General features: G+C 45.5%; 1 long non-coding RNA gene across 1 annotated transcript in view; it reads left to right on the forward strand.

Moving 5' to 3' along the window:
* LOC145867273 (uncharacterized) overlaps window positions 1-1,106 on the forward strand; it is a 2,423-nt gene extending 1,317 nt beyond the window's left edge. Inside the window, exon 2 of the long non-coding RNA XR_014383282.1 lies at window positions 1-1,106. This exon is cut by the window's left edge and continues 341 nt beyond it. This is a non-coding gene — a long non-coding RNA (uncharacterized LOC145867273).
* The last annotated feature ends 14,827 nt before the right edge of the window (window positions 1,107-15,933 follow it).

The raw sequence follows: 15,933 nt of genomic DNA on the forward strand, positions 1-15,933 counted from the left end.
ATAGACGTCCCCTCCTCCAGCTCCCACAGAGTAGGAGTGTATCTGGACTGGTCAGCCGGCACTCTGTCCTTCTATAGAGCCTCCTCTGACACACTGACCCACCTGATCACATTCACCTCCACATTCACTGAGCCCCTCTATCCAGGGTTTTGGGTTTATGATGAATCCTCAGTGTCCCTGAAATAATAACTGGACACACACTGAACACACACACAATGGACACTCACACGTGACAGGCTTGTAATATTTTCTGATCTTTTACCACTTTGCATTTTTTATGATATATTTTACTGTTTGTGTTTGTACCACAGGAGGTTGGTGGGACCTTATTTAGGGAGGACAGGCTTGTAATGGCTGGAGTGGAATAAGTGGAATGGTATCAAACACGTGGTTTCCATGTGTTCCATTTCATTCACTCTGTTCCAGACATTATTATGAGCCGTCCTCCCCTCAGCAGCCTCCTCTGGTATGTACTGTCCTGTATGTGAGAGAGCGCCAACAAGGAATTACAATGTATGTATTACTTTTAATACCTGCAAATGACAAATAAACTACTGGAACTCCTTATGAATGTCTGCAGCCGACAAGAGGTGAAAATATTACCGGAATATTCTGCAAAATGTTGATGAAGACGTCACTCAATCCACCCAAAACAACATGCAGTCTTTCCACAAGACTCCCATGAAGTTATAGTGTGACGTTATGAGTCGACGTTAAAGTAACATTCTCACAACATACTGCACTTGTTTTATCCTGTTTTAGATGTATCCTCTGTTTAAACATTTAAACTCTTACAATAACACTGTTAAAATACCAATGTGATCATTTCTTGTCTTTTATGTTGGAAAAACAAATTGTACAATTATATGTGGACATACGCTCCATAGTTGTACAAGTATATATGGTTATATTGTACTTTTCATAATAAAACATACTTGAAACAAGAAAAAGCATGTTAATTGTGGAAACAATTTCATTATTGATTTTACATTGCTTCTCCCTGTCTCATGTTGTAATGGCTGTCGTGGTGAATGGATGACAAAACGCAGATGGGAATGCTCATTCTTCTATTTAATTAGAATAAAATGAACACGGAAAACAAGAAAGCCTGTCTGTCGGTTTGTCATTTTTTGGACTTACATACAGCAGTGCAAAATCAACAACCCACAAACCCCAGGTGAAAACACACTCCTAATATATGACTCCCAATCAGGAACAACGACATACAGCTGTTCCTGATCGGGAGCCACACAGACTAACAAAGAAACAGAACAACTAGATAAACCATAGAAAACCAACTGTCACAAAATCCATCGTGCTGTTGAAAGGAGGACCAAGGCGCAGCGGGAATATGGATGCTCATATTTTAATTTTTAAAAAAGGAGTAAAGCATCCACTGAAAAAACAATAAACACAACAGGGACAGTCTTACAGGCATACAAAAACGCAGTGCAAGAACAACCACCCACAACCCCAAAGAAAAACACACACACCTATATAGGACTTCCAATCAAAGGCAACTCAACACACCTGCCTTCAATTGGAAGTCCCAATCAACAATACAAACATTCTCATACACAAAACTGCCACGTCCTGACCCCAAAACTAAAACAATAGCTCCATCTGCTGGTCAGGACGTGACAGTACCCCCCCCCCCCCTAAAGGTGCAGACCCCGGAATGCACCTACCAACAGAAAACACCAACAAAAAACCCATAAACAATAACCCCTAAACAATAAGGGAGGGAAGGGGGGTGGCTGCTGTCACCGACGGCACTGTGCTACACCCTCCCTCCCCAACCCACCTATCCTGGAGGTGGCTCAGGTGCAGGACGTGGACCTCGCTCCACCTTCGGCGTCGCCCACTTTGGTGGCGCCGATAGCTGCAGACGGGCCACTCGGGCTGACCCTGGCAGACCGACCACTCGGGCTGGGTCGGAAGACATGCGGGCCACTCGGGCTGGGCCGGAGGACAGGAGGACCACTCGGGCTGGGCCGGAGGACAGGAGGGCCACTCGGGCTGGGCCGGAGGACAGGAGGGCCACTCGGGCTGGGCCGGAGGGCAGGAGGGCCACTCGGGCTGGGCCGGAGGGCAGGAGGGCCACTCGGGCTGGGCCGGGGGGCAGGAGGGCCACTCGGGCTGGGCCGGGGGGCAGGAGGGCCAGTCGGGCTGGGCCGGAGGACAGGAGGGCCACTCGGGCTGGGCCGGAGGACAGGAGGGCCACTCGGGCTGGGCCGGAGGGCAGGCAGGGCACCCTGACAGATCCGGGCAGGCGGACACCTCTGGCAGAACCGGGCAGTCGGGCCACTCTGGCAGAACCGGGCAGTCTGGCCACTCTGGCAGAACCGGGCAGTCGGGCCACTCTGGCAGAACCGGGCAGTCGGGCCACTCTGGCAGAACCGGGCAGTCGGCTCTGGCAGCTTCTGACTAGCGGGCGGCTCTGGCGGCTCCTGACTAGCGGGCAGCTCTGGTGACTCCTGACTGGCGGGCAGCTCTGGTGACGTACGACTGGCGGGCAGCTCTGGTGACGTACGACTGGCGGGCAGCTCTGGCGACGTACGACTGGCGGGCAGCTCTGGCGACGTACGACTGGCGGGCAGCTCTGGTGACTGTTGACTGGCGGGCAGCTCTGGCGACTGTTGACTGGCGGGCAGCTCTGGCGACTGTTGACTGGCGGGCAGCTCTGGTGACTGTTGACTTGCGGGCAGCTCTGGTGACTGTTGACTGGCGGGCAGCTCTGGTGACTGTTGACTGGCGGGCAGCTCTGGTGACTGTTGACTTGCGGGCAGCTCTGGCGACTTACGCCTGGCGAGACTGGGCTGACGCACTAGACTCCTGATGCGTGGGGCTGGTACTGGACGTGCCAGCCTGGAGACACGCACCTCCATGCTAGTGCGTCTAGCGGGAAACACCGGACCGAAAGGGCGCACTGGTGGTCTTGAGTGCAGGGTTGGCTTCACCCCTTCCGCTCGATGCTCACCTTGCCCTGGCACCTGCGGGGCGCTGGTACCGGGCGGACTGGGCTGTGCGTCCGTATAGGCGAGATGGTGCGTACCTCAGCGTAACATGGCGCCCTCCACCTCATACGCACCTCCCTGTAGTCACGGGTAGCTGGCTTACGGCTCTTCCCTGGCCTGGCCAAACTACTCGTGTGCCCCCCCCAAAAAAAAATCTTGGGGCTGCCTCTCAGGTTCCCTTAGCTCCCTTAACTTGTCCTCCCAGAATTGTCTTTCGTCCTGCCAGGTCCATTCCTCCATTTTTTTCTCCAGTGGCTTCCTCCTCTTCTGCTGCTTGGTCCTTTGGTGGGTGGTTCTGTCACAAAATCCTTCGTGCTGTTGAAAGGAGGACCAAGGCGCAGCGGGAATATGGATGCTCATATTTTAATTTAAAAAAAACGAGTAAAGCATCCGCTGAAAAAACAATAAACACAACAGGGACAGTCTTACAGGCATACAAAAACGCAGTGCAAGAACAACCACCCACAACCCCAAAGAAAAACACACACACCTATATAGGACTTCCAATCAACGGCAACTCAACACACCTGCCTTCAATTGGAAGTCCCAATCAACAATACAAACATTCTCATACACAAAACTGCCACGTCCTGACCCCAAAACTAAAACAATAGCTCCATCTGCTGGTCAGGACGTGACACCAACACTAGAACAAAACTTAAACCCCAGACTACATAAATCAAACACCCCTTAAATAACACACACAACCCGAACCATATGAAACAAATACCCCTCTGCCACGTCCTGACCAAATATAATACAATTACTCCCTCTGCTGGTCAGGACGTGACAGTACCCCCCCTAAAGGTGCAGACCCCAGAATGCACCTAAAAAGAAAAACCAAAATCCCCCCCAAAACAAGAACAAAAACAAAACCCAAATACCCCCTAAACAAAAAGGGAGGGAAGGGAGGGTGGCTGCCGTCAACGACGGCACTAGTGCTACACCCCCCCTCCCCAACCCACCTATACTGGAGGTGGCTTAGGTTCGGGACGTGGACTCCGCTCCACCCTAGGCTTCGCCCACTTAGGTGGCTCTGGACTGGCGGGCGGCTCTGGCGGCTCTGGACTGGCGGGCGGCTCTGGACTGGCGGGCAGCTCCGGACTGGCGGGCGGCTCTGGACTGGCGGGCGGCTCTGGCGGCTCCGGACTGGCGGACGGCTCTTGAAATGTCCAAAAAAGGTATTTAAATGGGCCTACCAGACATCTTCTTGAGAGAAGATAAGGTCAGGGACTCCTGACTTACTCTCCGTCATGTTGAAATAGGTTCTCCTGTCTTACTCTCCGTCATGTTGAAATAGGTTCTCCTGTCTTACTTTCTGTCATGTTGAGATGGGTTAGTTCTTCTTGAGAGAACTAACCCAAAATGAGTCGAACTAACCCAAAATTAGTCGAAAGGCTAAGGGATTCTCTTCCTGAGAAGAAGCTGACAGCCTTCAAACAGAGCAAAAAAAGTGGTCCCAAACAATATGTCAAAATGAATAAAAAAATGATACAGCTGTCTTTAATAAGATCAAACTGAACTAACTGCTATCTTGAAATGTTGAAAAAGTGTTTTTAAATAGCTCAGTCTTATCAGTCAATATGAGTCAAAATCTGTCCCAGGAGGTGTTGGAGGGTGGGTTGGGTTGGTCCCAGGAGGTGTAGGAGGGTGGGTTGGGGTGGTCCCAGGAGGGGATGGAGGGTGGGTTGGGGTGGTCCCAGGAGGGGTTGGAGGGTGGGTTGGGGTGGTACCAGGAGGGGTTGGAGGGTGGGTTGGGGTGGTCCCAGGAGAGGATGGAGGGTGGGTTGGGGTGGTCCCAGGAGGGGATGGAGGGTGGGTTGGGGTGGTCCCAGGAGGGGTTGATGCAGCTCAGGTGAGTGATTGTATATGTGGTTAATTATAATTGTTTTTACCTGCAATACCTGGTTTACATATTATACTTATATATATATTAACAGTATTGTGTCTCTAGCTGTATAACCATTCCTGCTGCTATTAGTTCTGATATATATTTTAACAGTATTGTGTCTCTAGCTGTATAACCATTCCTGCTGCTATTAGTTCTGATATATATATTAACAGTATTGTGTCTCTAGCTGTATAACCATTCCTGCTGCTATTAGTTCTGATATATATATTAACAGTATTGTGTCTCTAGCTGTATAGCCATTCCTGCTGCTATTTATTCTAATATATATTTTAACAGTATTGTGTCTCTAGCTGTATAACCATTCCTGCTGCTATTTATTCTAATATATATTTTAACAGTATTGTTTCTCTAGCTGTATAACCATTCCTGCTGCTATTTATTCTAATATATATTTTAACAGTATTGTTTCTCTAGCTGTATAACCATTCCTGCTGCTATTAGTTCTGATATATATATTAACAGTATTGTGTCTCTAGCTGTATAACCATTCCTGCTGCTATTAGTTCTGATATATATATTAACAGTATTGTGTCTCTAGCTGTATAACCATTCCTGCTGCTATTTATTCTAATATATATTTTAACAGTATTGTTTCTCTAGCTGTATAACCATTCCTGCTGCTATTAGTTCTGATATATATATTAACAGTATTGTGTCTCTAGCTGTATAACCATTCCTGCTGCTATTAGTTCTGATATATATATTAACAGTATTGTGTCTCTAGCTGTATAACCATTCCTGCTGCTATTTATTCTGATATATATATTAACAGTATTGTGTCTCTAGCTGTATAACCATTCCTGCTGCTATTAGTTCTGATATATATATTAACAGTATTGTGTCTCTAGCTGTATAACCATTCCTGCTGCTATTTGTTCTGATATATATTTTAACAGTATTGTGTCTCTAGCTGTATAACCATTCCTGCTGCTTTTTGTTCTTGTCTGTGTTCCTTTATAATAAATAAAAAAGTTGATCACAAAAAAGGAAAAGTGCTCAGAGTTTCAACTGAAAATCAGAGACGGGAAAATCAAGTCACATGCTTCCACTGTGGCAAGGTGGGAAATCAGGCTTCTTCTACATGCTGGTGTAAGGACATGGATTGCCCAGCCTGTGGTATAAAGGGATGTCAGGATTCTACATGCTGGTGTAAGGACATGGATTGTCCAGCCTGTGGTATAAAGGGATGTCAGGATTCTACATGCTGGTGTAAGGACATGGATTGTCCAGCCTGTGGTATAAAGGGATGTCAGGATTCTACATGCTGGTGTAAGGACATGGATTGTCCAGCCTGTGGTATAAAGGGATGTCAGGATTCTACATGCTGGTGTAAGGACATGGATTGTCCAGCCTGTGGTATAAAGGGATGTCAGGATTCTACATGCTGGTGTAAGGACATGGATTGCCCAGCCTGTGGTATAAAGGGATGTCAGGATTCTACATGCTGGTGTAAGGACATGGATTGTCCAGCCTGTGGTATAAAGGGATGTCAGGATTCTACATGCTGGTGTAAGGACATGGATTGTCCAGCCTGTGGTATAAAGGGATGTCAGGATTCTACATGCTGGTGTAAGGACATGGATTGTCCAGCCTGTGGTATAAAGGGATGTCAGGATTCTACATGCTGGTGTAAGGACATGGATTGTCCAGCCTGTGGTATAAAGGGATGTCAGGATTCTACATGCTGGTGTAAGGACATGGATTGTCCAGCCTGTGGTATAAAGGGATGTCAGGATTCTACATGCTGGTGTAAGGACATGGATTGTCCAGCCTGTGGTATAAAGGGATGTCAGGATTCTACATGCTGGTGTAAGGACATGGATTGTCCAGCCTGTGGTATAAAGGGATGTCAGGATTCTACATGCTGGTGTAAGGACATGGATTGCCCAGCCTGTGGTATAAAGGGATGTCAGGATTCTACATGCTGGTGTAAGGACATGGATTGTCCAGCCTGTGGTATAAAGGGATGTCAGGATTCTACATGCTGGTGTAAGGACATGGATTGTCCAGCCTGTGGTATAAAGGGATGTCAGGATTCTACATGCTGGTGTAAGGACATGGATTGTCCAGCCTGTGGTATAAAGGGATGTCAGGATTCTACATGCTGGTGTAAGGACATGGATTGCCCAGCCTGTGGTATAAAGGGATGTCAGGATTCTACATGCTGGTGTAAGGACATGGATTGTCCAGCCTGTGGTATAAAGGGATGTCAGGATTCTACATGCTGGTGTAAGGACATGGATTGTCCAGCCTGTGGTATAAAGGGATGTCAGGATTCTACATGCTGGTGTAAGGACATGGATTGTCCAGCCTGTGGTATAAAGGGATGTCAGGATTCTACATGCTGGTGTAAGGACATGGATTGCCCAGCCTGTGGTATAAAGGGATGTCAGGATTCTACATGCTGGTGTAAGGACATGGATTGTCCAGCCTGTGGTATAAAGGGATGTCAGGATTCTACATGCTGGTGTAAGGACATGGATTGTCCAGCCTGTGGTATAAAGGGGTGTCAGGATTCTACATGCTGGTGTAAGGACATGGATTGTCCAGCCTGTGGTATAAAGGGATGTCAGGATTCTACATGCTGGTGTAAGGACATGGATTGTCCAGCCTGTGGTATAAAGGGATGTCAGGATTCTACATGCTGGTGTAAGGACATGGATTGTCCAGCCTGTGGTATAAAGGGATGTCAGGATTCTACATGCTGGTGTAAGGACATGGATTGTCCAGCCTGTGGTATAAAGGGATGTTAGGATTCTACATGCTGGTGTAAGGACATGGATTGTCCAGCCTGTGGTATAAAGGGATGTCAGGATTCTACATGCTGGTGTAAGGACATGGATTGTCCAGCCTGTGGTATAAAGGGATGTCAGGATTCTACATGCTGGTGTAAGGACATGGATTGTCCAGCCTGTGGTATAAAGGGATGTCAGGATTCTACATGCTGGTGTAAGGACATGGATTGTCCAGCCTGTGGTAAAAAAATACACACTTGACAAATCCTCTACAAACAAAAAGAGAACAGAAAATGCAAAACGGGAAACAAGAAACATGTTCACACTGTTGAGTAAGAGAACACTGAGGTGAGTGACTCATCAGACCAGGAAATCACTTCAACCAGCGCACCTCGTGTTAAAGACTTACACAGGTGAATCTGTCACCTTGAGAGACATCACTGATGTCACAGTTCAGGTATACAGACAAACTGAAAGCTGCCACTCTACCTCCTGAAAGGAGACTATGTGTCACTACTGGGATGTTCATAGTTGGAGAAAATCACACTGGACTGGCCATCAGTGCAGACAATGACACGTGGAAACACAGACCTACCTGCCATCTTAAAGAAACAGATGGATTTAATGGACAGCAGGGTTGTATGAACGACATCACAGGGAAGCTTGGCATTAAGCCAGACAGCAAACCAAAGGTTCTGAAAGCAGGACCTGTAGCTTATCCTATCTGACCAAAAGTCTAGGCTGACTTGGAGGCTTTAGTCAAGAACAAAGTACTGGAGCCGGTCAGCATGAGTGAATGGTCAACACCCATCTACCAGTCCTTAACACTAGAACCACCTGGACTATCAGCCTATCAGAACACCCATCTACCAGTCCTTAACACTAGAACCACCTGGTCTTTCAGCCTATCAGAACACCCATCTACCAGTCCTTAACACTAGAACCACCTGGTCTATCAGCCTATCAGAACACCCATCTACCAGTCCTTAACACTAGAACCACCTGGTCTATCAGCCTATCAGAACACCCATCTACCAGTCATTAACACTAGAACCACTTGGTCTATCAGCCTATCAGAACACCCGTCTACCAGTCATTAACACTAGAACCACCTGGTCTATCAGCCTATCAGAACACCAACTACCAGTCCTTAACACTAGAACCACCTGGTCTTTCAGCCTATCAGAACACCCATCTACCAGTCATTAATTAACACTAGAACCACCTGGTCTATCAGCCTATCAGAACACCCATCTACCAGTCCTTAACACTAGAACCACCTGGTCTATCAGAACACCCATCTACCAGTCCTTAACACTAGAACCACCTGGTCTATCAGCCTATTAGAACACCCATCTACCAGTCATTAATTAACACTAGAACCACCTGGTCTTTCAGCATATCAGAACACCCATCTACCAGTCCTTATCACTAGAACCACCTGGTCTATCAGCCTATCAGAACACCCATCTACCAGTCCTTAACACTAGAACCACCTGGTCTTTCAGCCTATCAGAACACCCATCTACCAGTCCTTAACACTAGAACCACCTGGTCTATCAGCCTATCAGAACACCCATCTACCAGTCCTTAACACTAGAACCACCTGGTCTATCAGCCTATCAAAACACCCATCTACCAGTCCTTAACACTAGATCCACCTGGTCTATCAGCCTATCAAAACACCCATCTACCAGTCCTTAACACTAGAACCACCTGGTCTATCAGCCTATCAGAACACCCATCTACCAGTCATTAATTAACACTAGAACCACCTGGTCTATCAGCCTATCAGAACACCCATCTACCAGTCATTAATTAACACTAGAACCACCTGGTCTATCAGCCTATCAGAACACCCATCTACCAGTCCTTAACACTAGAACCACCTGGACTATCAGCCTATCAGAACACCCATCTACCAGTCCTTATCACTAGAACCACCTGGTCTATCAGCCTATCAGAACACCCATCTACCAGTCCTTATCACTAGAACCACCTGGTCTATCAGCCTATCAGAACACCCATCTACCAGTCCTTAACACTAGAACCACCTGGTCTATCAGCCTATCAGAACACCCATCTACCAGTCCTTATCACTAGAACCACCTGGTCTATCAGCCTATCAGAACACCCATCTACCAGTCATTAATTAACACTAGAACCACCTGGTCTTTCAGCCTATCAGAACACCCATCTACCAGTCCTTAACACTAGAACCAACTGGTCTATCAGCCTATCAGAACACCCATCTACCAGTCCTTAACACTAGAACCACCTGGTCTATCAGCCTATCAGAACACCCATCTACCAGTCCTTAACACTAGAACCACCTGGTCTATCAGCCTATCAGAACACCCATCTACCAGTCATTAACACTAGAACCACTTGGTCTATCAGCCTATCAGAACACCCGTCTACCAGTCATTAACACTAGAACCACCTGGTCTATCAGCCTATCAGAACACCAACTACCAGTCCTTAACACTAGAACCACCTGGTCTTTCAGCCTATCAGAACACCCATCTACCAGTCATTAATTAACACTAGAACCACCTGGTCTATCAGCCTATCAGAACACCCATCTACCAGTCCTTAACACTAGAACCACCTGGTCTATCAGAACACCCATCTACCAGTCCTTAACACTAGAACCACCTGGTCTATCAGCCTATTAGAACACCCATCTACCAGTCATTAATTAACACTAGAACCACCTGGTCTTTCAGCATATCAGAACACCCATCTACCAGTCCTTATCACTAGAACCACCTGGTCTATCAGCCTATCAGAACACCCATCTACCAGTCCTTAACACTAGAACCACCTGGTCTTTCAGCCTATCAGAACACCCATCTACCAGTCCTTAACACTAGAACCACCTGGTCTATCAGCCTATCAGAACACCCATCTACCAGTCCTTAACACTAGAACCACCTGGTCTATCAGCCTATCAAAACACCCATCTACCAGTCCTTAACACTAGATCCACCTGGTCTATCAGCCTATCAAAACACCCATCTACCAGTCCTTAACACTAGAACCACCTGGTCTATCAGCCTATCAGAACACCCATCTACCAGTCATTAATTAACACTAGAACCACCTGGTCTATCAGCCTATCAGAACACCCATCTACCAGTCATTAATTAACACTAGAACCACCTGGTCTATCAGCCTATCAGAACACCCATCTACCAGTCCTTAACACTAGAACCACCTGGACTATCAGCCTATCAGAACACCCATCTACCAGTCCTTATCACTAGAACCACCTGGTCTATCAGCCTATCAGAACACCCATCTACCAGTCCTTATCACTAGAACCACCTGGTCTATCAGCCTATCAGAACACCCATCTACCAGTCCTTAACACTAGAACCACCTGGTCTATCAGCCTATCAGAACACCCATCTACCAGTCCTTATCACTAGAACCACCTGGTCTATCAGCCTATCAGAACACCCATCTACCAGTCATTAATTAACACTAGAACCACCTGGTCTTTCAGCCTATCAGAACACCCATCTACCAGTCCTTAACACTAGAACCAACTGGTCTATCAGCCTATCAGAACACCCATCTACCAGTCCTTAACACTAGAACCACCTGGTCTATCAGCCCATCAGAACACCCATCTACCAGTCCTTAACACTAGAACCACCTGGTCTATCAGCCTATCAGAACACCCATCTACCAGTCATTAATTAACACTAGAACCACCTGGTCTTTCAGCCTATCAGAACACCCATCTACCAGTCCTTAACACTAGAACCAACTGGTCTATCAGCCTATCAGAACACCCATCTACCAGTCCTTAACACTAGAACCACCTGGTCTATCAGCCCATCAGAACACCCATCTACCAGTCCTTAACACTAGAACCACCTAGTCTATCAGCATATACGTCCCCGCTAGAGAAAGTTGCCAGGCGTCCACATTAGCATAAGCATCAGATGCATATCAACCAGCAAGGTGCAAGGTGTGAAAACATGGTTTGTTAAATAAACACTTGATACATAGTGTATAAACTATTGTAAAGGATAAATTACATGAAGAAATATGAGTGGAAATATATAAATAAAATAACAATTGTTAATTCTACAAAGTAGAAAATAAAATTGTCCTACAGCCTATTTCCCTGACAATAAAACACTACAGTGTAATCCATTTGATCAACTGTATTTGTAGATTTGATTAGTAATAGAGTTATAGTAATTAATAAAGTCAATTTACAGTTTCTTTTGACAAATTAGAAACAAAAAAATCTATAATAATAATAAAACCAGCCAGGTCCGCTGGTGAAACGATTTGCTGTATTCCTAATCAAAAGCACCAGTGAACAATTGTAAAAGATGAATTTCATAAATACATATTTGTGGAAATATATTGATGACAAGATATTAAAACAATAATTTGTTGATTGTATCAGACACTGTACCGCGCCTTTACACGTGAATCAATCCCATCTTCTCTTTATGCTTCGCGTCCACAAACAAATCTAATCGGTTTTCATTGGCATTGTTCGGTGGGCACCTGCCGACTTGACATTGTGTCTTCTTTTCTCCCCCGAGGGAGATGTGGTGCCTGGGGGAAAAGGGAGAACAGGACCTGCTGCCTGCTTGGTGACTGTAGCTTCTTTCTCCCCCGAGGGAGATGTGGTGCCTGGGGGAAAAGGGAGAACAGGACCTGCTGCCTGCTTGGTGACTGTAGCTTCTTTCTCCCCCGAGGGAGATGTGGTGCCTGGGGGAAAAGGGAGAGCAGGACCTGCTGCCTGCTTGGTGACTGTAGCTTCTTTCTCCCCCGAGGGAGATGTGGTGCCTGGGGGAAGAGAGAGAACAGGACCTGCTGCCTGCTTGGTGACTGTAGCTTCTTTCTCCCCCGAGGGAGATGTGGTGCCTGGGGGAAGAGGGAGAACAGGACCTGCTGCCTGCTTGGTGACTGTAGCTTCTTTCTCCCCCGAGGGAGATGTGGTGCCTGGGGGAAAAGAGAGAACAGGACCTGCTGCCTGCTTGGTGACTGTAGCTTCTTTCTCCCCCGAGGGAGATGTGGTGCCTGGGGGAAGAGGGAGAACAGGACCTGCTTCCTGCTTGGTGACTGTAGCTTCTTTCTCCCCCGAGGGAGATGTGGTGCCTGGGGGAAAAGGGAGAGCAGGACCTGCTGCCTGCTTGGTGACTGTAGCTTCTTTCTCCCCCGAGGGAGATGTGGTGCCTGGGGGAAGAGAGAGAACAGGACCTGCTTCCTGCTTGGTGACTGTAGCTTCTTTCTCCCCCGAGGGAGATGTGGTGCCTGGGGGAAAAGGGAGAACAGGACCTGCTTCCTGCTTGGTGACTGTAGCTTCTTTCTCCCCCGAGGGAGATGTGGTGCCTGGGGGAAAAGGGAGAACAGGACCTGCTGCCTGCTTGGTGACTGTAGCTTCTTTCTCCCCCGAGGGAGATGTGGTGCCTGGGGGAAGAGGGAGAACAGGACCTGCTTCCTGGCTAGATCATAAAGGGGATACTAGTTGGTGTCTGTATATGGTAGAGATACTGTATATACTGTAATGACCTGGCTAGATCATAAAGGGGATACTAGTTGGTGTCTGTATATGGTAGAGATACTGTATATACTGTAATGACCTGGCTAGATCATAAAGGGGATACTAGTTGGTGTCTGTATATGGTAGAGATACTGTATATACTATAATGACCTGGCTAGATCATAAAGGGGATACTAGTTGGTGTCTGTATATGGTAGAGATACTGTATATACTGTAATGACCTGGCTAGATCATAAAGGGGATACTAGTTGGTGTCTGTATATGGTAGAGATACTGTATATACTGTAATGAACTGGCTAGATCATAAAGGGGATACTAGTTTGTGTCTGTATATGGTAGAGATACTGTATATACTGTAATGACCTGGCTAGATCATAAAGGGGATACTAGTTGGTGTCTGTATATGGTAGAGATACTGTATATACTGTAATGACCTGGCTAGATCATAAAGGGGATACTAGTTGGTGTCTGTATATAGTAGAGATACTGTATATACTATAATGAGCTGGCTAGATCATAAAGGGGATACTAGTTGGTGTCTGTATATGGTAGAGATACTGTATATACTGTAATGACCTGGCTAGATCATAAAGGGGATACTAGTTGGTGTATGTATATGGTAGAGATACTGTATATACAGTAATGACCTGGCTAGATCATAAAGGGGATACTAGTTGGTGTCTGTATATGGTAGAGATACTGTATATACTGTAATGACCTGGCTAGATCATAAAGGGGATACTAGTTGGTGTCTGTATATGGTAGAGATACTGTATATACTATAATGAGCTGGCTAGATCATAAAGGGGATACTAGTTGGTGTCTGTACATGGTAGAGATACTGTATATACTATAATGACCTGGCTAGATCATAAAGGGGATACTAGTTGGTGTCTGTATATGGTAGAGATACTGTATATACTGTAATGACCTGGCTAGATAATAAAGGGGATACTAGTTGGTGTCTGTATATGGTAGAGATACTGTATATACTGTAATGACCTGGCTAGATCATAAAGGGGATACTTGTTGGTGTCTGTATATGGTAGAGATACTGTATATACTGTAATGGCCTGGCTAGATCATAAAGGGGATACTAGTTGGTGTCTGTATATGGTAGAGATACTGTATATACTGTAATGACCTGGCTAGATCATAAAGGGGATACTAGTTGATGTCTGTATATGGTAGAGATACTGTATATACTATAATGAGCTGGCTAGATCATAAAGGGGATAGTAGTTGGTGTCTGTATATGGTAGAGATACTGTATATACTATAATGAGCTGGCTAGATCATAAAGGGGATACTAGTTGGTGTCTGTATATGGTAGAGATACTGTATATACTATAATGAGCTGGCTAGATCATAAAGGGGATACTAGTTGGTGTCTGTATATGGTAGAGATACTGTATATACTATAATGAGCTGGCTAGATCATAAAGGGGATACTAGTTGGTATCTGTATATGGTAGAGATACTGTATATACTGTAATGACCTGGCTAGATCATAAAGGGGATACTAGTTGGTGTCTGTATATGGTAGAGATACTGTATATACTATAATGAGCTGGCTAGATCATAAAGGGGATACTAGTTGGTGTCTGTATATGGTAGAGATACTGTATATACTATAATGAGCTGGCTAGATCATAAAGGGGATACTAGTTGGTGTCTGTATATGGTAGAGATACTGTATATACTATAATGAGCTGGCTAGATCATAAAGGGGATACTAGTTGGTGTCTGTATATGGTAGAGATACTGTATATACTATAATGAGCTGGCTAGATAATAAAGGGGATACTAGTTGGTGTCTGTATATGGTAGAGATACTGTATATACTATAATGACCTGGCTAGATCATAAAGGGGATACTAGTTGGTGTCTGTATATGGTAGAGATACTGTATATACTGTAATGGCCTGGCTAGATCATAAAGGGGATACTAGTTGGTGTCTGTATATGGTAGAGATACTGTATATACTGTAATGGCCTGGCTAGATCATAAAGGGGATACTAGTTGGTGTCTGTATATGGTAGAGATACTGTATATACTGTAATGACCTGGCTAGATCATAAAGGGGATGCTAGTTGGTGTCTGTATATGGTAGAGATACTGTATATACTATAATGACCTGGCTACATCATAAAGGGGATACTAGTTGGTGTCTGTATATAGTAGAGATACTGTATATACTATAATGACCTGGCTAGATCATAAAGGGGATACTAGTTGGTGTCTGTATATGGTAGAGATATTGTATATACTATAATGACCTGGCTAGATCATAAAGGGGATACTAGTTGGTGTCTGTATATGGTAGAGATACTGTATATACTGTAATGACCTGGCTAGATCATAAAGGGGATACTAGTTGGTGTCTGTATATAGTAGAGATACTGTATATACTATAATGACCTGGCTAGATCATAAAGGGGATACTAGTTGGTGTCTGTATATGGTAGAGATACTGTATATACTGTAATGACCTGGCTAGATAATAAAGGGGATACTAGTTGGTGTCTGTATATGGTAGAGATACTGTATATACTGTAATGACCTGGCTAGATCATAAAGGGGATACTAGTTGGTGTCTGTATATGGTAGAGATACTGTATATACTGTAATGGCCTGGCTAGATCATAAAGGGGATACTAGTTGGTGTCTGTATATGGTAGAGATACTGTATATACTATAATGAGCTGGCTAGATCATAAAGGGGATAC

This window comes from Salmo salar, unplaced genomic scaffold (assembly GCF_965601325.2).
Source record: "Salmo salar unplaced genomic scaffold, fSalSal1 ptg000257l, whole genome shotgun sequence".
In the NCBI taxonomy this organism is placed as follows: domain Eukaryota; kingdom Metazoa; phylum Chordata; class Actinopteri; order Salmoniformes; family Salmonidae; genus Salmo; species Salmo salar.